This window comes from Mustela lutreola, chromosome 5 (genome assembly GCF_030435805.1).
Source record: "Mustela lutreola isolate mMusLut2 chromosome 5, mMusLut2.pri, whole genome shotgun sequence".
NCBI lineage: Eukaryota > Metazoa > Chordata > Mammalia > Carnivora > Mustelidae > Mustela > Mustela lutreola.
Window position 1 is genome coordinate 57056462 of NC_081294.1, and position 26057 is coordinate 57082518.

General features: G+C 36.5%; 1 protein-coding gene across 1 annotated transcript in view; it reads left to right on the forward strand.

Moving 5' to 3' along the window:
- Window positions 1-26057, forward strand: part of LOC131831877 (teneurin-2-like) — a 377156-nt gene that overhangs the window by 87116 nt on the left and 263983 nt on the right. The window contains exon 2 of the mRNA XM_059174247.1: window positions 8037-8150. The gene's annotated coding sequence lies outside the window, so the exon portion shown is untranslated. The remainder of the gene's footprint in view (window positions 1-8036; window positions 8151-26057) is intronic.

Consider the following 26057-nt stretch of genomic DNA (forward strand, 5'->3'; position numbering starts at 1 on the left):
GTATTTTGGAAGGAAAAGCAGATGATATTTAAGTACACAAGTGGTATTCTTTTGTTCCTCATATAATAGAGCCCTTTACAAAAGTCCTTGCCTTCTAAGTGTGCAGTAAGCCTTTGATTCCTCAAATTCCCCAGAGGATTTAGTCGCAGTGCATGGCTCAGTTCTTAATAGGATTAACCATTGAGGTAGTACCTTGCTAGGAGAACATGTCTTCAAGTATCCTTACAGTTATTGAAAATTAAAGGATTTGTTTTGATTACTATGTTCAATGCTAACAGCAAACCTTTGTTTGGCACATTAGAAATAGTAACAAAAAATTATCATGACATAAGGACTTCTTATTTTAATTGAAAATAAATTTAGTTCTTAGACTGTGCCAATCTTTAATTAGGGGAGGGTAACGGAAGGGATAAAGACATTTGCTTGCTACTTAATGTAATGATTTTGAGGAAATACAGTAATCACACTGATTTCTTGTGTAGAGAGTGGTTATATTCACACTTAGTGGAGAAATTATATTTTAAAGGGCACAGTTCATGTTGGTGAGACTAACATGGAAAATAACCAGTTGTTGTTTTTTTTTAATTTCTTCTTTTGCAAGAGTGGCATTGCTTCTGCTAGCACCTTACACAATGAGCATTTTACCTCTGAAATTGATTGTGATTGTACAGCCTTAATTTTTATTGATGCCATTAGATCTGACAGCAGTATGATTAAAACAAGCATTGCTTGTATTTAAAAATTTAGAACAACATTTTACTTTAATATTCTAACAGCTTTATCTGTTTAATGATTGCACTTTTAGGAAATGCAGAAGTATAATTATTTCTGTACAGCATTTGGTGTATGGGATCTTTAATTTTCAAAATATTGCAAACACATGTTATTTCCTCATCTCTCTACCTTCCTTTCCACTCTCTTAATCTGATGTACTGAACATAGAGTAAATCCCTGCCTGTTCTAATGACCTGTATTGAGTTGATGTGTATGTGTGTGTGCCCACATGTGCATATGTACCCACCTCTAAATAGTGTGACTGAAGGGGAGAAATATGAATTGTGTTTAAAGAACTGCAATTTCATTATTTTTAGCCAACTACAAGTAACAGATAGTGATGGCTGATAATGTGATAGTAAATAGAAGCCCCCTTGCAGTTATCCTTGATGCAAATATATGACTCTATTATGAGTTTTAATAAATTGATCATTTCAAACTGAATGCTGATGAAGTTTTTGTGTGCAGGTGGGATAGCTGTATCAATTATGTTAATTTTGTTATTCTGCAAAAATTTCCTTATCTTTATTGTTCAAATTTATCACACTCAGCACTGGTCAGGTCAGTGTCCATGTATTTGGCAACCAAATCCCTTAAAAATGTAATGCCCCAGCGTTCTTCCTTTAGTTTCTTTTAAAGTTTTGTGACTTTGGTGGTATGCTGTGGCTATTTGTATTCTGTGGCAGTTCGGTATTCTGGATCATGCTCTCACCAACGGTGACTGTTGATATAAAGTTTAGATGGTTGGCTCACTTTGTTTATGTGCTCACTTGAATGAGTGGTGAGGATGTAGGGTGAGGACGCAGGGCCATGAGTGAACAGGGAGAGGTTCAACTGTGCCCATAGCAGGGAGTGAATATGATGAGTACCCAGGTAACCCTTGGAAGGCATTGTGGGCGACAGAAGATAATGAATAACTAAGCAGTTTGCTCACGGACAGAGGTCAAATATGATAATTACTATATCACAAAACCAACTGAGTAGGTTGGGGTATCAGTTAGACTCTTTTTATGATTTCAAAAACATTCTTATTCCATGGGTTAGTTCTCCATCTCTCCATAATTAAAAAGAAATGATGATAATTTTACAAAGCTCTCTGTATGTTTCAACAAATCCAACACCCCAGAATGTTCAGTGTAAATGAAATTCTAAGCAATGTCTTTCGGCAAGTTTTTATTTCTTTCTTAATGATCTAAAAATTTCTCAAAAGGACTCATGTACATTCCTCAAAGGAAATAATCAGTAAAAGATTCACAGTTTCTGATGAGATCTGATGAGATCTACAAGGTTATACCATTCTATCTTCAAAAACAGTCTTTTGTATTTTAAAGGTATTCAGTAAATAAAAACAGTCCTTAGATGATCTGGTACTCTTTCGCTTGTACTCTGGACTTCCCTATGAGAACTCAAATACTTTAGCCAAAGCAAAGAAACCTCAACTGTCTATAAATTAATTATAATTGGTGACTGATTTAATGTTTTCTTTTGCCTTCCTTTTTATATGTATTCCTTTGAAACATGCTAGGCTGTAATACACAATTATTATTAGTTCAAGTTGAAGTGATTCTGTATAAAATTGGCCTCATATTTATTCATTCAGAAAATGAGCAAGGACAGAGTGCATATTTTATAAAACTCCAGTAATTTCTGTATCAGATAACCCTTAAGCAAAATAAGATTTGACCCTTCCAAAATTGCTTAATGAATTGGTATTTCATGGAGTATCTTTTAAACTTCTATATTTTTTTTTCCTTTTATTGAAACCTTCAAAGCTTCGGACCACAGATCCTGCATTTAAATATTGAAAATATGATTGTGTTTTGATTGATTTAGTGCATCTTTATGATAGAAACCATTTATTTTGAACAAAATTATGCCTGAATTTGACAGATTATTGTGGAAATCTCTGTGTGAGAGATAAAATGGCTTAAATTAATTGAAATGTTCTCCTAAAGAGTGAAAATTCAAAGATTCCACGTAGAAAAGGAGACATCTTTGGCCTACAATGGCTTTGGAGGGAATAAAACCTACTGTAAAAACAGAGATAAGTCATTTTAAATTTATTCGAAGCATACCTTGTTGTAACTATTTGGCTGCTGATAATTTCTTTGTGATGTTGGTCAGAGCTACCAGAGATAATACTCTGCTAATTAATCTCTACCATATATTTGACAGTTCTGTAATCTCTTTGTCACAACCACAGTGGGCCTTCAGATCCTTAGGGAGGCTTTGAGGACCTCTGGATGTTTTGAAATGTTTTCTCTGGCTCCCTCCTAAGATCCAACTTAGCTTGCTTGGGGATATCAGTGAATTTCACATGGCATTTGTGATGAGGCTGCTCTCTTGATCCCCTGTACAAATTTGCCATTATAAGCAGATCGAATATGAGCTCCTCCTCCCCCTCCTGAAGAATGAGAAGCATACCCACAGCCCCAGCAGCAAGTGCTGAACAGCAGATCAGCCTAATGCTCCCCTCATGATAAAAGAAGTGAGATGTATTGAACAACCCTAACTTTATTTATTACCGAGATTTCTCTGCATAAAGCAGTGTTATATTTTTGGTTAGCATTATGTAATGGCTTTGTGATTATGTACTTTTCCTATCTTTCTGATGCATATTGCTAGATGGCAAAATTTCAGGGGTTGGCACACACCTTAAACTTTAATGCACCTTCGTCAGCATCTGACACGGGTCCTTGAACAGCATTTGTGCCCAACTACAAGCACACAAATATGAATATAGAGACCTGTTTTCCTTATTTATCATTATTATCACCTAGAGAAGTGCTGTCCATTAGAAATATAGTGCACACCACATGTGTTATTTGAAATTTGCTAGTAGGTACATTAAAGGTAGTAAAAAGAAGCTTGGTGAACTTAATTTTCTTAATATATTTAATTTAACTCAGTATACGAAATAGTATTTTTCAATTTGTGCCAATATAAAAATATGATTGAGATAGTTTACTTTATTATATTAAACCTGTGTTTCACATTTACACGTGTCATTGCAGACTATCCACATTTTAAGTGCTCAATAGCCCATGGCCACTGGTGGTTACTCCACTGGACAGTATAAACCTGGGGCTTGAAATAGTTTTTAGTATATGGGCACTACTCAATTAAATTTTGGTCAAATAAGTAAATGATACTAGCTGACTGGTTTTTTAAATATCCAGATCAATTAATAATTTTCTATGTTGTAAAATCATTTTATTGGTGGTCTAAATGCCTCATTATCAAATCTCCATGTTAAGAAACAGGAAGATCTTTTATTTGGACTTAGAATATTCCTTTTTTTGAAGAAGGTTACAGTTCCTAAACAGTTAGATGAGTAGGAGAATGCAAAATGGCATGCGTATTCTGAAAGTCATTCATTCTAACTCATTTCATTTTCTGCTTTGTGGAATGAAACTCATATTTTTATGTCTCTGAAATCTTTATTTTTATTCATTAGAAAGAAGTCAATTAATTTGCATTTACTAATCTCCCATTCCTCACACTGTAACATCATTCTCTTTATATCTAAAGGGAAAATTGTTAATATTTCTCTTAAGCCTATAAACTTAATTTCCATAAAGGGAACTGGTAGTTTGAATGAAAATAACAACATCTTGCAAGTTTTATTCCTATTGTCTGGCTTTTTATAGGTTTGTCTATATCACTTCATTTTGTGGCACTTCATATTGTGTAAAATATCTAGTCTGTATTTGCCTAATTTGTCTGATTTTTATGTTTAATGATAGAAAGGTACATTTACAAGACACAAATTGAGACATTCCTAAATTATTCCTCAGATGTCAATAATATTTAGTTAATTTAAATAGTTCATTTTAAATATTCTTAAATAAGATATTTAAATTTCTCAAATTTTTGATAAACATTAAACGAAAATTTAAAGTAATTTGATCGAATCAAAAGTGGACCCAGATTAACTGCATCAGTAATCTCTAAAATGCATTTCTATTATGGGAAAGGGTTTGGAGTAAAAATAGGTGGCTGACATTGTCCTATTTATACATAATTTTGTCTATTCCAGGTGAATTTATAGAGAGAGAGTTATCAAGAAGGATACCCACCAAAATGAAAGCAGCAGTTACTACTGGCTGCTGTGCTTTTGAATAACTTTTGATCTGTTTGTTTTTATTTACTATCCAATTTTTTAATGATGACACTCAAAAGAATATTTGAAAATGTAGGTCTCATCATAGTCATATCAAATCCCATGTGTAAAATCTACCTGAAATGCTATTTCTGAAAAAAAAAAATTAGTTTGGGTTTGTTAGTTTTATTATAATTTAATAATGTATTTAAGTTGAGTCAATGTAAGTTTTATCTGATCTATCCTAATGTGTAGATGAAAACCTAATAAATAGTAACATTGGCAATAAATGTATGCCTTAAAGCATGCATCATTTGTTACTGAATATTTGATGAGTGACATAGACTGATCAAAAAATAAATTCCATTTATCCATTTGACAAGTATCAATAATGCATATACCAAATAGGGGGTGAGTCCCAAACTTCGGAAATCAGTGGATTTTGATGTAATTCTATTTTACTAATAAAAATAAATAATAATAGCTACATTTACTATGTACCACTTATTGAGTTATGTATTCAATCTTTATAATAACCCTGAGTTAGATACTGTTGTCATTCCTATTTTATCCAAGATTCTAAGGAACATAGAAGACTAAACTTGTCTTGGACCATGTGGCTATTCAATGTTTTCCTTCGGTAGGCTGTGGAGTCCAGCAAGTTGATCATTACACTGTACCAAATAGACAATGTATGCTGACTGTACTTGTTTTTGTTTTACAATCCAGCGGCAGGCTTTTCAATTTATAATTAACATGATGTAAAATAACAAAGCGAGTACCAGATTCATTGCCTAAAATTTACAGCTGTCCTATTAGAGTCTTGATATTATAGAGAATTCTTAACTTTAAAAGGCGCTTGTGCTCTAGCTGAGACAGGTCTCTAACTCAAGTGCAGGCTCATCTACAGGTCTAAAGAGAAAGGTTGATGACTATCCCAAGGCTGCACAGGAAGTCAGTGGAAAGGCATAGAAACTTCTTGTGCTTCTACTATTGAGGCTTACCTGTATGATTTTGTACTACTCCTAATCATAAAAGAAAGTTTTAGACTCAACTGATTGGTGAATCTTCTTCAAAATATTCTTGCAATTCTATTTAGTAATAAAATTGTTAAATTGTGGATTTTTATAGCATTAGAAACTAATATTCAGGAGAGATTAAAGGATCAGAACTGCACAAGTGAGTAAACAGACTTGATTATAAGGACACCTAATTATTACAAGATAGGATATAATTAAGTGCTAAAGTTGTGCAATACAAAGACAATAAAGGCTGCAGAGTTTCTTAGGAAGAAATCAAAGAACCATATTGCTTTGCTGAGCTCTAATTGCCAAATTGAAAAGTTGAAAAAAAAATAAAACAAAATTTAAACAAAACAAGTTGACATAAGGTCTTATAATTCTGTCTGGTTTTGTCAGTTTGTCAAGACACAGTCTTGATTAGACAATTCTATTTCATTCCCTTACAATCAGATAATCAGGCTACCATCATAAGCAAGATAGCAGCAATAAGGAAAGCAAAGATTGTGATTAGCATTTGTTGTATGCGTACTGTGTGCCAGAGACATTCTTTCCTTAATACTCAATTTAATAGGTGTGTTGTCTCTGGTCCCATTTTACAGATGAGAAGACTGAGACTCAGGGGATCTGAGGAACCTTGTATGGGGTTGTACTTATTAGTGAGAAAGTTACAATTCAAACTCAGGTCTGTTGTGACTTAAATTCCATAGTCTCCACTGCATTGTAACAAGCCCTCTTACTATCTGCAAGATCAGGATAGTAGCACCTCGTATTTATTCCACATTTCCAGAAGTCTTTGAGGAGGTCAGAAAGGCTTTTCAGAGTAGTCAGGAAGATAGAGTCATCCGTCTGAAGATAGTGCTTACCCTTGTGAGGAGGGTGTCCAGGAATCTGTTATCCAGCTGTGGCCTTCCTCATATGGGAGCTGGAGATAGGTTCAGCCAGACTGAGGCTCCAGCTCACCAGGGCAACTTACCCCCTGGCTTAGCAGGGCTGGTTGAGGAAGGATTCCTTTGTCTTACACGTGGAGGCGTACATTTAATACCGAAGATGAGAATAACTTGAACAAAATTTGCTGATTAAACCTATTTGTTTTCAATTGTTGTCATTCCTTCTTTGTTGACCTCTCTTTCTTTTTTGCACGAATATCCCGATTCCTTTGTGAACTTAAGAAATCACCCCTTGCCTCCCTCATATCCCAGTTCTCCTGGCCAGGGGAGAAGAGAACATAAGGAGGAACTAACATCTTAATGTTGGAATCATTTAATGATGCGAACTTTTTTGATAGAGGAGAAGATATTTGTATTTTTCAAGAAAGTTAATCATTAGGACATGATCTCAAAATCTCTGATGACATTCCAGGTATAGCCTTGTAGTTTTGGTAACAACAGTGGCAGCAGTGACACGTGATGTGTATTGAAGGGGTACTGTATGCCAGACTCTGTATGAAGTGCTTTTGATGGATTTTTATGTTTAATCATCACAACATTTCTATGAAATAGGCGCTATTATATCCCCATTTTAGATGATGAAAGCTTAGGCTATTTGCCCAAGGGAAGTTGTATTGGAGTCAGAGGACTTTCCTGGTGTATAATACCACTCCCGCATTCTAGTGACCATGGTACTAATTAGCAAGTATTTGAATTTAGAAGTTGGCAAAATAATACTTAAATCCTATGGATGAGCAAACTGTAAAATTTGAAGATGAAATAAATCATTTGTAAATGTAAAGAGCTGCTTAAAATCTGTATAGCTAAAAAAAAAAAGTGCTTAAACTATTTTTCCATTTTAATACTGTGTATTTCGGTGTTTAGATTGCAAACAGCGTCACAGTTGAAGGATAACAAATGGGAATAGTACTGTGGTAATTTTGTGTCTTTAACGACAATGGTATGCCATAGTCAAAATGACTGATTTAATTAATATGTTTTCTACCATATTTTACATTTCTCTATTGAAAGATATTCTAAAGGGTAAGGTGTGCAGTTTAGCTTATTTAGCTCCCAATTCCAACTTTCCAACATTTTGAAGATATATGGTATTTATTTGCATTTTTATTCTTTTTTTGTTTTATGTGCTCATTTGAATCTTACCTATTTTCTTTTCTTTCTTTCTTTCTTTCTTTTTTTTTTTTTTAACAGTTACATCCAGCTTTTTATTGCCTAAGCAGACTGGGACTTGCTTGGTCGCTCGGCTCTGCCGTGGAGCACTCCTGTAAAACCAGCTGAATTGCACACTGAAGATCCACCCTTTTGGTGAGTGGAATCATAACTACAATTTTGTGTTTTGCTCCGCCTCACGTTGTTTCTATTGTTGGCCACGGTGCTTTGATACAGAGCACAAAATAAGGCTTTTCCAGCTCTGTGCAGGAAAACTGGCTTCTTTTCTTTTTCTTTTTTTCCTTATGGACACAAGTAATTTGTACCGTCATTTTCTCTCTCAGAAATCTGCTATTGTTTCTCGCTCCCAACCCAACTGAATGACTACAGGTCTTCAGTCATGCACCTGCCTCTTCTCAGCCTGGCTGTGTCCCCCTCCAGCACCCTCTCCTTCATCCCTTGGCCTCTACAAATAATTTGCTTATCACAGTTCATATTTGCTAGGTATGCATGGAAATAAAAGGTGATGGTTGTGTTCAGCTGGACCACATAGTATTCCACTGTAATGTGTAAGACATTTTAGATTTAAAAAAAAAAGCAAACCTTTGCCCATTTGATCTGTTTTATGTTGTTAATCTATGCATGCCATCAAAAAAAAGCAAAAAGGAAACGGGCAAGCCTTCCTGATAAAATCCTCTCTGTTTTTATTGTCCCTGAATGGGCATCCTGGAGATATTTCTACAGCACCTACCAACATATATCAAAAGTCTTCCTAAGGCTTTTTCTTGGACCTTCTGCATCCTTATTTCCCAAGTCTTATGGTTTTCAGATCTTGCTTTTATATATTTTTACAGGTCACATCTTACCAAGACCTTGTACTTTGTGGGGATGAAACAATTAAAATTTGTCTCATGGGGACATCTAATTGTCCTGTGGGGACAATTAGTAATACATTTTGCACTATTAATATGGAGATGGACCATTTGACTTAGCTAAAACCTCAATTATAGAAAAACTGTGGTAATTTGAGTACATATAGAGATATTGTGATCAAGGATAGGGTATGAGAGGAGGTATGGTAGAGACTTAAAAGTGATTAGATGAATAAAAGGAACAGGTAGCTTGATTAAATCTTTCTTTTTCTTCTTTCAACCTTTTCATTTCTGGCAGATGTTTTGTCTGTGTGTGTGTGTGTTTCCTGAGAAAATGAGGCAGTGGACAAAGGAAGTGAGAATGGGTTTAAGGGCAAGTGTTGACGTGAATATTTTCATGAAGGAGGTGCGTATAATGCAGTAATCAGCCTGGATGGGACAGTCAGTTTACAAAGTACTTATGTAACAGATAATATAATGCCCGGATGGGAATCTCATGAGACTGTGGTGAGAAGTAGTTGATGCATTTAAGTAGTTACCCTGATACTTGGACATGTAGTCGGAGATAAATGAATGTTATCAGCAGTTTTGGCTCCATTTTGCTGGTGAAGAACTGAAGTCCAAGCAACTTGTTGGAAAATTACCTTTCTACTATGGCTGGTTTTCCACATTTTTTCTTGTTGTCCCCATATGTTTTCTTGGATATGTGGTCCGAGCTGAGAGAATGCTCTATTAAGGTTTTGGATTATATTGTTCTTAGATTTTGAGAAAGGACACCAATGAGATAATGCTCAATATGATTTAACTTTCTCTGAAGCACCATGTTCCTCGTGTCTTGGAGGTCAGATCCAAACTAGGTTGTGTAAGGAAGGCTTGAGTTTATTACAGCACATCTCTGACTTGTAGGATGCTAACACACAGATCAGATGCTATCCTCCCCTAGAAATATCCCCTGGTACCACTTCTTTCTTGGAAGCTTGGATCCACCATTGTTCTGGTTCTTAAGGCAATATCACTGAGTTTTTAGGAAATAAATTATAAACGTGGAGTTGTCAATTTTAGAAGAAATGGGAGGGTGTATGGTGAAACAGACCTAAGATTCAGACTTAGCCTATGCTATGTCCTCCCCAGAACAAATAATAGATCGAAACACTGCAGAGGAAGAGGAGGTAAGTTAGGTGGGGTAGGACCTGGAAGAATGGAGCCTGCCTCGAAGAATGTTGCCCATGCTTCAGATTCCTGGAGGATTTTCCTGAACTTGTTGGATTCATCATTCACATCCCCTGTTTTTCTCTTTGTTGCTCATCATCCTAACCTTGTCATCTAATTTAATTCTCTGACTCAGTTATCTGGAAAAAAATGGGTCTTTGGTACATAGTAGTCAGGAAAGCAGGTAGAGGAAAATGAGGAATATTGTATTCATGTGGGAAGAGAGAGAAAAGGCTGCATGATCTTAGGAAATACCTTGATCATAAAAGCAAATCTTAGAATGTCTGTGATTTGCCTAACATGCTGGTCTGAAAACTCTTTGGGTTTTATCAATCCTCTCATCGGGTTTTGCCATCATTTAGTTAAGATCATTTACTCCTGCAATCATAAATGTTTTAAATTTTGGCTAAATAACAAGGCAGCCAGTGAGGCAGGGCTTGGCTTACAGAAAACTGCAGTCAACGTTCAGAAGTTCTTCATGCTAACTGTCTGGCATTGTATTTACATTCTATGGAATCTGTTCCCAAGAAATACCTACCAACTTTGAAAAGAACTCTGCAAGATTTCTGCCCTCTGCTGTTCAATTTCAAGTGTCATTTTCAGCCCTAAAAGAATAAATGAGAATGGCTTTATCAGCAATAAGCTTTATCAACATTAAGGGTGTTTGCCCAAGTTTTTAGTTTCTGTCTCTACTATCTCTGGTTCTTTTTCTTTTCACTTAGGCTTATGCCTAAAGTTTTAAATGTTACTCTCTTTGCTTATAAGAGGAAATAAAGATATTCGTTGTAATTGATGTAATCAATGTACTAGATCATAGTTTATCATATATTCCTTATAATAAAATCTAGACTTTCTCTAGAATCATCCCATATTTTCGCTTGTTCACAATATTTCAATTAGTGGATCAGTACCTTAAAAATTTCTATGCAACTTCTTTGCATAACTGGAAGGAGTGTATAAAATGGTTTTTACTCCATGTTGAATTCATAGAAAACATTAGATTTAAATATAGTTTCTCATAATTCTAGATGGTCATATCTGCTTTCAATCACAGTACGATGAAATATAAGATGTGATTCTACCATCACTAAAAATTTTTTTTGCATATCTTTTCATTATTTAAGAAATGAAAACAAAAGAGAAAGAAACAAAAACAATAGAAAAAACCCTGATACTTCAAAGGACTGCCATTGATACGGGCTAAATAGAGCAAATGTTTTTCAATTTCTTTTTTTTTTTTTTAAGGTTTTGTTTATTTATTTGACAGAGAGAGACCACAAGTAGGCAGAGAGGCAGGCAGAGAGAGAGGAGGAACTAGGATCCCTGCTGAGCAGAGAGCCTGATGTGGGGCTTGATCCCAGGACCCTGAGATCATGACCTGAGCCAAAGGCAGAGGCTTAACCCACTGAGCCACCCAGGCACCCTTCAATTTCTGATAGTATTACATTGAAACCCTACTTTAAGTAAGAATTTTGGGAAAATCAACAGATCTATATGAAGGCTGTGTTTTCAGCAACACATCCTGCAGTGGGGGATGTGTGGATTTAATTCTCTATCAGTAGAATACAACTTGACATTTTTCACTTTCCTTCCCATTTCAAAGACTTTGTAATAATCAGAATGTACTGAACATATAAGTGACCTAGTCTCTTAAAAAATAAGATTACATTTTCTTCTCTAGTTTAAAACTCACTTTTTTAAAAAAAGATTTTATTTATTTATTTGACAGAGAGATCACAAGTAGGCAGAGAGACAGGCAGAGGGAGAAGCAGGCTCCCTGCTGAACAGAGAGCCCAATGTGGGGCTCCATCCTAGGACCCTGAGATCACGACCTGAGCTAAAGGCAGAGGCTTAACCCACTGAGTCACCCAGGTGCGCCAAAACCCACTTCTATAAGAACTGGAACTGTTAGCACCATGTTAAAAGTATTACACTGAACTCTTTTTTTTTCCTTCTCCTTTTTTGCCAGCATAGAAACACCCTTTAATACTCAACATCTAACCTTTAAAATGAGAGCATTTTGAGATTACCTTTTTCCTACACTACATGCCTGAATTGCCTCTTAACGTTGTGAGATTTACAACAGGTTTTCTTTAAATATTCCAAAATTTCTCATATAAAGTCATGCAACATTATGTATTTCACGAAATATTTCCTTGGAAATTTAAAGACTAAAATAGAACTTATGTAACTAGAGCTAATATATGATACGCGCATGGTGTTTTAATATAACAATTATAAGGAGAGTAAATGTAGAAAAGAAGTTATTAAATACCTGCCATGTGCTACATTTAAACATTTTTTCTGTGTAATGAAAATCATTTTATTTAACATAAAAACCAAGTCCTCTTTACTCCTGAAAACTGAGGTCCCAAGAGGTTAAATATCTTACTCAGGTTTGCACAGCTAAGAAGAACCATGTTTTTTAGCCCTATCCATTATTACAGATACTGATCCACTAACTGAAATATTCTGGACAAGCAAAAACATGGATGATTCTAGAGAAAGCATAAGTTTTATTATGAAGAATACGATATGATAAGCGATGATCTAGTAAATTAATTACATCAATTTTTAAATTACAGATTTCTTTGTAAACTGTTGTCACTTATGCTGAAGTGTGAATAGTGTGCTTATCGATGTTTGCCAGTTAACACTGGATGTAGATTTTGGTTTTCAAATCCCTAAGTAAATAAATCAATGAGATATTTGTAACACAGAATAAGAAAAGTAATTATAAACTGCTGTTTAAATTTTTGAGTAGCTCATTTGAAAAATTGAGTGGGAATATCTTTAAATGGCTTAGTTTACTATCACAAAACAGCTACAAAAGAAGAAAAGCAATCTGAAGAGGTTTGTTGTTTCATTAGAACTATGTAAACCAAGATGAACAAATGGAACAGAATTTGGGTGAAATCAAACATTTTAATGGGTTACTGAGAAAATAGGGATATATTGTAGGTTCAGTTCCAGACTACCACAATGAAGTAAATATCACAATACAGCAAGTCAAATGAATTTATTGGGTTCCCAGTTCGTATACTATTATGTTTCCATTATACTGTAGTGCATGAAATGTGCGATAGCATCATATCTTTAAAAAAAAAGTACATACCTTAATTAAAAAATACCTTATTGCTAAAAAAGGTGCTAACCACCATCAGCTTTCAGTGAGTCAATCTTTTTATTGGTAGAAGGTCTTGCCTCGATGTTGATACGTGCTGCCTGATGAAGGTAGTGGCCGGCAAGTTTGAGTGACTGTGGCAATTTCTTTTTTTTTTTTTTTCTAAAGATTTTATTTATTTATTTGGCAGAGAGAGATCACAAGTAGGCAGAGAGGCAGGCAGAGAAAGAGAAGGAAGCAGGGTCCCTGCTGAGCAGAGAGCCTGATGCGGGACCGGATCCCAGGACCCTGAGATCATGACCTGAGCCGAAGGCAGCGGCTTAATCCACTGAGCCACCCAGGCACCCGACTGTGGCAATTTCTTAAAATAAGACCAGGACATTTGCCACATCTCTTCCTTTCCTGAACGATTTCTATGTAGCATGTGATGCTACTTGATAGCATGTTACCTACAGTAGAACTTCTTTGAAAATTAGAGTCAGTGCTGTCAAACCTAAACCACTGTTTTATCAACTGTTTGTGTAATATTCTAAATGGTTTATTGTCATTTCAACAATAGTCATAGTATCTTCACCAGAAATAGATTCCTTCTCAAGAAACCAATTTTTTTGCTCCTCCACAGGAAGCAACTCCTCATCCATTAAGGTTTTATCATGAGACTGCAACAATTCAAATATAATAATAATGAAAACATTTGAAATATTGCAAGAACTACCACAATTTGAAAGAAACATGAAATGAGCACATTTTATTGGAAAAGTGGCATCAGTAGACTTGCTAAATGCAGGGTTGCCACAAATCTTCAATTCATAAAAGTATGGTATCTGTGAAGTACGATAAAATGAAGTACAATAAAATAAGGTATGACTGTATAAGGAAAATAAATATAATATTAAAATAAATAAAATATTATGATGAGTCCAATTTGACTGGAAAACCAATAGATAAAAATATATTGTTAAAAGGTCAATATAATATCAATTAAATATCATCATGCATAATATAAATTATAAATAAATCAAAATGTAAGGTATTTAAATGGATATTTACGTGTGTGTGTGTGTGTGTGTGTGTGCATGTGTGTGTTTGTGTAGGTCTGTGTGTGTTGTATACCTGCGTACCACATCTAGGTCCATAGAAAACGGGTTACAAATGTAGGCATCTTAATAAAGAATGTAAGAACATAGAGCCACAATCGCACAAGGAATAAACTATCAAGAAAATAGGGAAATAAATGTAACAGTTGATTCTCCTTCCTTGTGGTAGTTATGCTCTATCAAGTTGCTAGAACACTGAATTAGCAAATAACTGAACCATTGCCCCAAGGGGAAATACAGGATTAGATAAGTGCAAGCCTCAAGTCCCAACATTTTCATCAACCAATCAACAGATCAATATGTAACCTTGTTTTATGTGTGTTTCTGTTTAAGAACATCTTATTTAATATATGTTGTTGATTCATTAACATTGAACTCATGGCAGACAGCACTATAACTCCTGCCTGACCAAAGCTTATCTAGCACATGTATTTTCTCTGTAAGGCACAGAACAGCCTTTTTCCACTTGGGATTACTAGACAGCACTTATGTACTATGCTTGGAGTCATTTAAAACAGCAAAATCAGCTAGAAAAAGCACAAAAATGTATAAAATATGGTACTATATATACAGTGAAAAGGACTTATTTGTAATATGAGCACTGAAATAAGAAGATGGGGCATCTCACTTATTAGGCAACTCAAATTATGCACTGCTCTTCATGACTGTAAAAGTGCTAGGAGTCTTGATTATGGGGTTACAAATAAAGAAAGCCAAAGTGGATAAACGTATGGTCAATAGTTGATGTTTCAATATTTTACCTTATTTGGATATAATCTAAGTATTCAATGAATATCCAATATTTAACTTATCTCAGTATACCCTTAAAGTTTTCTGTTACCGAAAAGGTTTTGGAAAACCGAAGTTTCCAGTTACCGAAAAGGTTTTGGAAAAGGTTTTTAAGTAGACACACCATCAGCATAAATATCATTGAAAAGTATATTTATAAACTGTTATGTTACTTACATATTTCATTTGTTAGGAATTATGGCTAGATTATTTATGAAAATTCATGAGATATTAAATGTCTAACCATCATCTTGTTACCTGTTATCTTTCTTGCTGACGAATTCTGTAACAGAGACACCACGAGATTGACTTTGAATAAATCTGGGTAGAATAAAAGTATTATATTTAATGCTAATAATTCTGAAGACATGCCTGTTTTAATTACACCAACAAACTTAAATTAGCTTTTATCTACCAAACATTATCCTAGATCACATGAACTTGAAAATCATCTGGGTTAGTTTCTACATTTATGAGAATATACTTTATTTATATAAATGTTTGTCTTTACAAATCAATTTTGGTAATACCATCTGCAGGTGGAAAAATATCATGTATCTATAACATATATACATAGACATACATAATATACAGACACGTACCGGGATGTTAGAGCTTTGATTTTAAAATTTTAGCCATGAGAGAAATATGATAATGGAAAACTCACTAGTTTATAAAAGAACAGTTAAATCCAGATTGTGTTCTGGCAGATAGAATAAGTTAAAGTTACCTGCTCAGATGGCTAAAAGCTTTTACTAATATTTGTGGAAAGATTTTAAACATTTCTTATTCATCTAATTTCTATTTAGCATTCTCCCCTCCCTTCTCCTACCTCCCCATCCCCCACCTCTTTCTTTTCCTTTGGAAGAATTTCCTCCGAAGTTTGCATATTAAAAGGGCTCTGAGTTCCTAGGGAAGAGCAGGTAGAATACTCCTATCTCAAAGACACAGAGGAAGTATGTAAATTTCTCCAAGAAAGCCTTTGTTTCTTAAATCTAGATCTTTCACAATATGGGAAAGCCTTTTGAGATGAATAGGGAAGGTTTGGGGATTGGCAAAAGAATAGATGGTGTTTGAATTGTCTCTAGAACCATGTTTCTGTTCTTAGAAAGGCTCAATTTGTAAGACAAGTACATTTTTTAAGTCCTCAGAGAATTGGGTTTCAACCTGAAAGATATCCAGAAGCTGACCCAGCCATCTAACTACATTATCCTTAATTTGCTTCTTCGTATCAGGGAGACGATCTTCAACTAAGACTGAAATCAAAAGATTCCTATATTCTAGATTTAGAGCTATGTTTCTTGAGAATGGCTTGATAAATCCTTCCACAATGGCTTCAGAATGTTTTTCTTTTCCTCTGTGTACAGATTTTCATTTTAGCTTTGGGGAGAAGGCCTGAAAAAAGTTCCTATCAGGCTGTGGTATCAGTTTCCAATTTGGCCAACTTCTGATTATAGAGCTACTTAAAAAAATCCTTTCAGATGTCTTGTTAGGTGTTAGCCAGGACCAACAGTAAATATTCCTGACAGTATTGAACCACCCCATGGACACAAGAAGGGTCCCCAAAGAAGGTACAAAAGATAGAATCCTCCCAATGAAACAGGGGAATGAGGTTCTTATCTCTGGGAGTCTAAGAATGAATCTCGCAGACAAAGGAGTGTGAACAAAGCGATAGTTTTTTTAAGCAAGGATACAGAAAAAGCTCTCAGGAGTGAGAGGGGTCCCAACTGGGTTGCCAATGAGGGCTTTTCATCTCGGGTCTTTTATTAGGACTTTAGCAGGAAACTTGCCAGTGGTTATGTCAGTGGCCTGGAACCAGACATGATACTTATACATTGTGTGCAAGTCTTTGTTTCTGTGACATCTATGATCTATAAATATGTATTGCTAGGTCTGGTTAGTCTCTATAGTGAACTTTTCTTTTGAGGCCTGGTTAGTTTCTGTGGTTATTTTTATTTTCTGGGGTTATAATGTAATTATTTGAAAAACATTTAAACCCTAGTAATTGGGATAGGGTGATCTAAATTTTCCTCATCTCTGTCTGTTCTGTCTCAGGGTCTGCACACCTTAAATGCTGTCAGAGCCTAGTTGGGGCCCCTATTCTCTCCCTGCCTAAAGTCCCATCCTTTCCCTATTCACTAAGATCCAGAGCCAGTCCCAAAGATAACCAAAAGAAATACTTAAACAATTCCCCCTACGAGCTGGCAACACTTGGTAGGACCCCAGCTGAAACTGTCCTACACCTCACATCTCTATCTAGCTGTATTTTGAGGACCTCAACCTCATGGTTGTTAAACCAAGTTCCTAGGACACAAAATTAGACATACAAGGCAGTAGCTGTTCCTGGGTAAGAAAGGATTGATAATCATTATCTTTTCGTGCCAACCTGAATTTGGAAAGGAACGGACATGAAATTTTACCTTCTCTCTATGAGGTGCCACAGGTAGAAATCTGGGAGAGCTGCGTTTGTTATTTATTAGTTCTTACCCTACTTGTAGACGTCTGCCAGTTTTCCTAGAATGCCATCTGCAGGTTCCAGAAAGAATAGGGTGTCCCAGTGAGTCCTTGTCCTGGTCACCAGAAACCACAGAGGAGGAGAAAATAATTTTCCCTCTATCCTTTATAGCAAGTGCTTGGCAGAGACCCCTTTTTCTCTAGGAAAACTCTTAAGTGGATAAGCTTATCTGAGGTGGTTAAAAGTTCTCCGCTGTGGCCACTGTAATGCAAGATTACCTTTGGTAAGCTTACCTACTGGTTTAGCCTTAAAACAAAATTTTATTCACCTGTGCCCTCGTGCTCGCTGCTGATCAGCCTGACTCTCACCCATTCCCAACTTTAAGTCCAGTCCTGTTTTTAGGTCAGACCCAGTCGGACCCGACATCTATGAGATTGCTAAACTGGGCCTAGTCTGCTCTCTTGGATTTTCCGAGCAGGTAGCACAAGTCACCGTAAGGGGAAGCAACACGAAGTCTGAAAGTTCAGAGTGCAGAAGCCGCAGATCTGGAATCCAACAGGGACGTTCTTACCGCCTCGGCAGCTCCGAGAAGCAGTAAGAAAACAGCTCGAGGGGCTGAACAGGTAGCTCTGCCGGGTTGCTCATTGCTCCTGGGGACTGTCGGGGGCTCCTTGGGTTCCGTGTTCTGACGTCAGGACCGTTGAAAGATACACTGAGGCATAATAAACAATTTCAGAGTTTGAGTAAAAATCACCTTAAATTGGGCAGCGCCATAGCCGAAGTGGTTGGGAGCTCAGGGAGAGACTTCGTGAGAAAAGGCGGTAGAAAAGTAAGGAAAGTAAGGGCTGGCGACAGCGTAAAGCCTGTGGGCTGTCAGTGACTGGTTGTCCTTAGCGTGTGATTTTGTAACCTTGAGGCATTTGTAGGCTCAGAGTTTGGTTTGCTTATGTCCGTTGCAGCAGCATTAGCGCCCCCTCCGTCTTATGCCGTCCCTCCGTACTAATAGCACGGATTATCTTCCCTAAGTGCAGCGTTTTGGGTTTGGAAGTCATTTTTGTAAGATGAGCAGAAGATGGACTGACTGTCCGGAGCACTGATGCTGCCCGTTCATGATGAAGTAGCATGTTTTTTTTCAGAGTTCATAAAGCATATGATAACAGCATTTGTCTTCGAGGCAAATTATAAAAGATTTTAAAAACTCATTGTCCTTGGTATTGGCTAGTGTGTTGTGTTGGGGAGAGGGTCGCCAATCACTGGGAGTGGATAGTGCTGCGGATATTTTTTTTTTTTAAAGATTCTATTTATTTATTTGACAGAGAGAGAGAGAGATCATAAGTAGGCAGAGAGGCAGGGGGGAAGCAGCCTCCCTGCTGAGCGGAGAACCCGATATGGGGCTCGATTCCAGGACCCTGAGATCATGACCTGAACCAAAGGCAGGGGCCTAACCCACTGAGCCACCCAGGCGCCCCAGTGTTGCAGATCTTAAGCGGCTTAAAAGTTTGGATCTTCTCACACACTTAACCTTTTATGCTAAAAATGATCATTGGACAGAAAGATACATTCGGAAGGATGGTTTAATGAATCATTTAAAATAAGGGCAATTGGGCGCCTGGGTGGTTCAGTGGGTTAAGCTGCTGCCTTCGGCTCAGGTCATGATCTCAGGGTCCTGGGATCGAGTCCCGCATCGGGCTCTCTGCTCAGCAGGGAGCCTGCTTCGCCCTCTCTCTCTCTCTGCCTGCCTCTCCATCTACTTGTGATTTCTCTCTGTCAAACAAATAAATAAATAAAATCTTTAAAAAAAAAAAAATAAGGGCAATTTAAAAACAATTGACTACCAATAACAGTTTAACTAATGACATCAAAATGTTCAAATACTATGCAGCCCTGAAAATTAAATCTTTTTTAAAAAAAATAACATGTAAGAATATAGAAATACTATATTTTTAAAAAAGTATATATAGCCTGATCCTAGTATAATTCTTTTTTATATGTACCAAAGAACATTAAGGAAAAGGTGAGAGGGACATATGAGGAAATGTTAATAGTGGCTATTTCTGGGGAAAGAGGAGATCATTTATATTTTCTTATTTTTTTCTGTATTCCTACCATAATTTTATGTTACTTTTATATTAGAAAGTAAGGAAGAAAACAAGTGAGGAGATATTAGAGAGTGTGATACCCTGTCTCCAGATGGACATGCTTGTTTTGGATGTAAAACCATCTTATTCTTGCTGAAAATGTGAATATCTTCTTGTTTATGAGGATTTAATATCCTCCCACAGAAGATGGTGCTATTTATAATAAGTATAATGGACAGCCAACATGAAGGGGAAAAAAAATCTTCAGAAAACAAAAGGCACTTTTTTGTGTTTTTGTATATTTTTTCCACTACTACCTAGATCACTTTTTTAGATTCTGTTTATGAAACATTTCTCATTTCATGTAACTATTAATTTAAAAATTACTAAATGTTTTGGGCCAAACTTTTAGGCAAGTATAGTGTGGTAGATATGTGGTAAAAAGAAGTTTGTGAGTCTTGTTTTCTAAAAGCTTCAATTACTTTGGAAGAACAAGTTTGTTCTTTAAAAAAAAAAAATGAAATAAGTGATATGGAATTCAGAGGAAAGAGTTATCATCGTAGTTATCATTGTGGGCAGAACGCATAAGGGAAAGCATCAGAGAATGGATGGCACAGAATGAGCCGTGAATAATGGCTGGGGATTTGATAAGCACACTGCAGAATAATAAAAAGGACTGCTTATTGAGGGCCTATTACATACCAACTACTGTGCTAGACTTTCACTGTAACCACTTTAAAACATTTACTACAGTGTTACCAGGAGCTGATATCATCTCATTTTACAAATGAAGAAAAGTAAGACTCAGAGATACTAAACAATTTTCCCAAGGTTAAGTAGCTAATAAGTAACAGCAGAATTCCAATACTCTCTTCCTACCCTCCTCTGTCTCCTCCTCCTCCTCATCAAGTCCTAATGCCAGGCATATGTTATTCAGTTGTCACCTCTCAAAAATGTAGGTTTCTTTTGTAAAAATGGTGTTAAAGTAGCTAGCCCAGAGAGGCTAAGTGTCTGATGGTGTTGGGGACAAGGTGTGTTTAACTTAGAGCTGAGATTTGATCAGTGACAGCTCTTAGATGTGACAGCCCTATGAGCTTGAACAAGTTACTGAACTTTTTAGGGTTATAGAATCCTATGTGCAAAAGTGCTTTCTTCATGGATAATTAGGAAGAGTCAATTTATTATTATGTGTAAAAGTGCATAAAACAGGGACGCCTTGGTGACTCAGTGGGTTAAAGCCTCTGCCTTCAGCTCAGGCCATGGTCTTGGGGTCCTGGGATGGAGACCCATATCTGGAGCTCTCTGCTCAGCAGGGAGCCTGCTTCCTCCTCCTCTCTCTCTGCCTGCCTCTCTGTCTACTTGTGATCTCTATCTGTCAAATAAATAAATAAATCTTTAAAAAAAAAAAAAGTGCTTAAAACAGGGATATAGTAAGTACTCGATGACTACTTTTTAAGTGATTATTATTAGCAGCAGTAACAGTAACAACACCACTATCATTATTAATGTTATTACTGTAGCTCTGTTACCAAAAAAAAAAAAAATAAATAAAAAATAAAAAAAGAAATGAATATCACCAGTGGTTGAGTAGCTAGTAGAACAGTGAAACAAGACAGGAGAGGTCGTTCCCATTTCACCTTTCTCTGATACATCCATTACTTCAAGTAGAGCATTTTGTGGGGCGCCTGTGTGTCTCAGTCAGTTAAACATCTGCCTTTGGCTCAAGTCATGATCCCAGGGTCCTGGGATCAAGCCCCTCATCAGGTTCCTTGGTCAGTGGGGAACCTGCTTCTCCCTCTTCCTCTGCCTACACTACCTTGCTTGTGCATGCTCTCTGACAAATAAATAAATAAAATAAAATAAATAGGATTAAAAAAAATAGGATCTCAGTTTATGTCTTCATTGACCTTAATCTCTCACACTTGCTAATTTCTCTGTTCTAGGAAAAAGGAGACTCAGATTCAGCTTCCATTAGTCACTGTATCTAGTTTGAAATTAAGAACATTTTTAAAAAAAGATTTTATTTATTTATTTGCCAGAGATCACAAGTAGGCAGAGGCAGGCAGAGAGAGAGGAAGGGAAGCAGGCTCTCCGCTGAGCAGAGAGCCTGATGCGGGGCTCGATCCCAGGACCCTGGGATCATGATCTGAGCCGAAGACAGAGACTTTAACCCACTGAGCCACGCAGGTGCCCCGAAATTAAGAACATTTTAAACATTACATTTTTTTATACAAGTACTTTCTAAACATAGCCAATAATTTTTATATTTAAAGCTTTTATCATTGACTTTTAAAATAGTGGGCTTAAGAAACAGTTCATTAAGGTAAATAAAAATACTAAGGAATAATGACAATGATATGAGATGGTGGCCATTGTAAGGTATTGATGGAAATGGGGTTGGAAAATACCACGCTATAGAAACTGGCAAACAAATGGAGTGAGCACACTGCGTGGGGGAACCACTGTCATCAGAATGGAGGGTTTACATAGAGAATGAGTGCAATAGAAGGTTGTTAAAACTCTCATTTTTCTCATTTCACTATGGAGTACTGAAATCGTGGGTTCCTGAGGCAGCACTGGTCTGTAGGCTATCACTGGGGAATCCCGTCTCTAAACCACAGCACTCAGGTGAGGGCTCTAAGAGGCTGCTTCTCTTTGTGACTTAAATTCAAGAAATCTCGCTGGAATAGCAGTTGTATTCAGGCTTTCCACATTAGGAATCTAAGCTCTTGGAGGGCAGCAGCTGTGTCTGAGTTCGTTTTACTTAGATCCTCAGTGCCTAACTGACGGCTCGGGACATAATGGGTTCCCAGTAAGTATTTTTCTGAGTGAATGAATAATTTCTATCCATTGAGGGTCTCTTACCGAGTTCATTTTACATTTATGTAACTGTGTCTGAGGACTTCAATGGGAGTGACATAGAGAGAAAAAGTGAATTAATTCAAAATAATAGCTATTTGACCTTCAGTGAGGTCAGCAGTGTCACTGTAGAAGTGTTTTGGGGACCCGCCACTGTCAGATGAAACATCAGTAGCACAAATTGAGATATTAAATCAATTTAAGAGGCCCAAAGCGCACATAGTTGTCACTCCCGCGTGACGTATTAGGGGCTTCAGGAGAGGAAGTGTTACTGACCACTGAGTTTCCTTAAAGTACCAAATCAGTTTTAATCATCAGGAGTCTTCATGGATTAACAGCTGTGGGGTGGGAAAACATGTCAATAGGGTAATGGAGAGCAAAGAGATTATGCTCCCTCATAGTGACATTACTATTTTAACCAACTCAGAGTAGGATGATTCATGAAACAGTTCTGTATTCTTTGTGTGTGTGTGTTCCAAGTTAAAATAGTCAAGGGAAATTCTTTCAGAAAAGTTACCTCAGGGCCTCTAGTCTATTCCTCTAGAGCTTTCGCTTTACATAAATCAAATACTAAGGATCATCAGTTTAGAAAAGGACATGTGAAATTAGCCATTTATAGGATAATTCTACTTTTGGTGTTCTTCCTAATTCAGGTATAAGAAATGGTAGTGACTTTTGCTAGGGGCTGAGGAAGGTTACAGATATTTTGTAATAAAAGATGCCACATCACACTCTGCCAGGTTCTTTGTACAGTGGTAAGTTCCAGCTGCCACTATTTGCCGAACAAAACCCCTCTGCCTATACTGAGAGTTTTAAAGATATAGCTCTATGACATCTAGGATTTTGCCTCTCACTATGCAATCAGTTGTGAGATTCATTCAGAGAGCCCTTTTAATTCTTTATGTATACAAAACAGATTGAAACTGTTCCCAAAATGTAAATATATTTTAGACTAAATGCTGAAATTCAGTGACAACATCAATAGTAATAATAAAATATTAGTTAATAATAATAACTAACATATAATAATAATAACTTAATAATAACTAACTAACACATACTATCTTGGGCTAGCTCTGATAAGGACTAAATGTACATCTCATTTGATTCATACAACACTCATTGGGACATTCCAGACTCAAAACTGTACTCTCTGAAGCTTCTCTTGATCAATGAAACTTACCTAAATTTTTTCTTAGATTCTGTCTCCTGACCGAGCTGGACCCAGCATTGAAATAACACTTAATTTACAGTGTAATTCAAGTAGCATTATATTTAACATAAGGCAGAAAGACCCAAATTTGTGTCGTTATCTGAACCCAGACTGGTATTATATATTGTGTATGGCAACTTTCTAAATAAGTGCTATGGGTGAATGTCTCGATCAGACATTCTGGTGGGAAAGAAAAGTATTGCACATATGTTTTTATTGTATGAGGCTCTTAGTCACAACATCACCTACAACTTCTTTAACATAAAAGTGCTAGTAAATCATTTGCCTGACTCAAAGCCAATAGAATTATTTATTATAAAATTTATCAATTCCAGATCATGAACTCCAAATTGCTCTTTTGTATCCTTGAAGGAGACCTTAAGTGGTAAAGAAATTCCCCTGACCTTGCAGTGACTCCAAGAGACAATTTAAAGGCAAGACACAGCAACATTCAAGAAAAGCTCAACATAAATTTGAATGCACTCCAGAAAGGGGGTCATTGTTGTCACCATGGTGATTTTATTCTTTCCTGGACTGAGCTCAGAATGAAAGAGGAGGAGTTTTCAAAGGAAAGATGCTGATATACATGAACCAAAAATCTGGGCATGGTATCGAGCTGTTAGTAGAAATTTAGTGCTTGGTTTGAAGTTTTGAGCCCATGTCTGGGATCAGATACTCAAGATAATTTGACTATTAGGTAGCCTGAGAAAGCATCATTCTATTGTTAAAATATTTGTAAGTAATTAGAAAGTTATCTTATTATCAGTACTCTGCTGAAAAGCATTATACTGACACTGGTCTTTCCTCAACAAACATTTGGAATGTATATTATTCCTATGAAATGTGCAAAGTGCATTACGTCCAGTATTTCACTTAACATTTAAAAAAATCTGTGAGATGGAGACTATGATAATTCCCATGTTGAAGATGCAGAAGGTAAGGCAAATGAAAGATAGAAAATTTCTTTTGACTTTTGGTTTGGGTCTGATTTTAATCTCCCCCCCCCCCCAATGTTGTATCCTTAGAAAAAATCAGATTAAAAATTCCCATCTTCTTGGAGCTTGCGTTCTAGTGGTTTGCCTAGGTCACACAACTAGTACGTAGCCCATGTGAGAGTCAAACCCAGGTTGCAATTCATAAACCCTACTGTAATTAACTAGAATCTACCTATCAAAGCATATATAAATATTACATGATGTTAGATGATCTGTTTTAAGACTGGCCAAACCTACAGGTCAAATTTTTTAATGATACAGGTAGGAAGACCCCTGGCATGAATCTAGAGTGCTCATAGAGGTATCATTAGATAGGTGCTGTATTATAAGAATTTCAGGAATCCACTATGAAGAAGGTAACTTCTTTCCTATTACATGGGACCCAGAAGCCAGTCTGGACTTCTGGCAATTTCTGTCAGCCACAAGTGGAGCATGAGTCTGTTCTAGTTAGGAAGAGCCTTCTCTTAAACCGAGCACATGAAGCAGAAATTTATCACAACCAACCCTGGCTGCTATTGTGGTGACAGATGTCACAGCTAGACCTCCCTCAAACAATCCTGGAATGACTCTCTGGAATTCTGCATGTTGGCATGTGCCAACAGTCATTTTCAAACACAAGGGTTTTTTGCTTATGCTTTCCCTCTTGCTTTCCATGTCACCTTCATCACCTAGTTCTTTCCTCAGTTACTTTGAATTCTGACCTTTGAAATTGTGGGGCACAATTATTTCCTTTCAGAGAAAAACAGAGAGACTCTGGCAAAATGAATATATTGGTAACGTTTTTTAGCATGTAGACATACTGACCGTCTTCCTCATGGCCCCGAGGTTCTACAATTATTCACCTCTTAACCAAAAAACAAGCAAACAAAATCCCAAACCTTCCTTTGTTTCCTTTTCAAATACTTTGGAGACTTCCTAGCCAGTATCTTCATTTCCCTGAAGAAAATGTATGGGAGCCAGCTGCTAAGTGCTGGTGTTTGCACGCACCTGTTTGTTTATTTTTTAAAATGTAATTGGGAATATGCCTAGAACCATGAGTCTGTTTCTGTAGTGCACTCTAAGCAGATTTAGGTACACAGAAGACAATCACAGCCTTGTATTGTGCATTTATTGCACACATAGTTCTCTAGTTGGCAATTTGCAAAGATACAATGATCAGAATGCCTGGAACACAAACTTTAAATGGGGAGATGTGGTACTAAAAAGTAACCGAAACATTAATGAAAAAAACAGTGTAATTCCTTATCAAGGATTAAAACACTATTTATCATTGGCTTTTCATACTGGCTGCCCTTAATATCATCTAGGAAACTTGGAACTGCACATACAGCCTGGAATCTACCATCAGTGATTGTGATTTAATTGGTTGGGG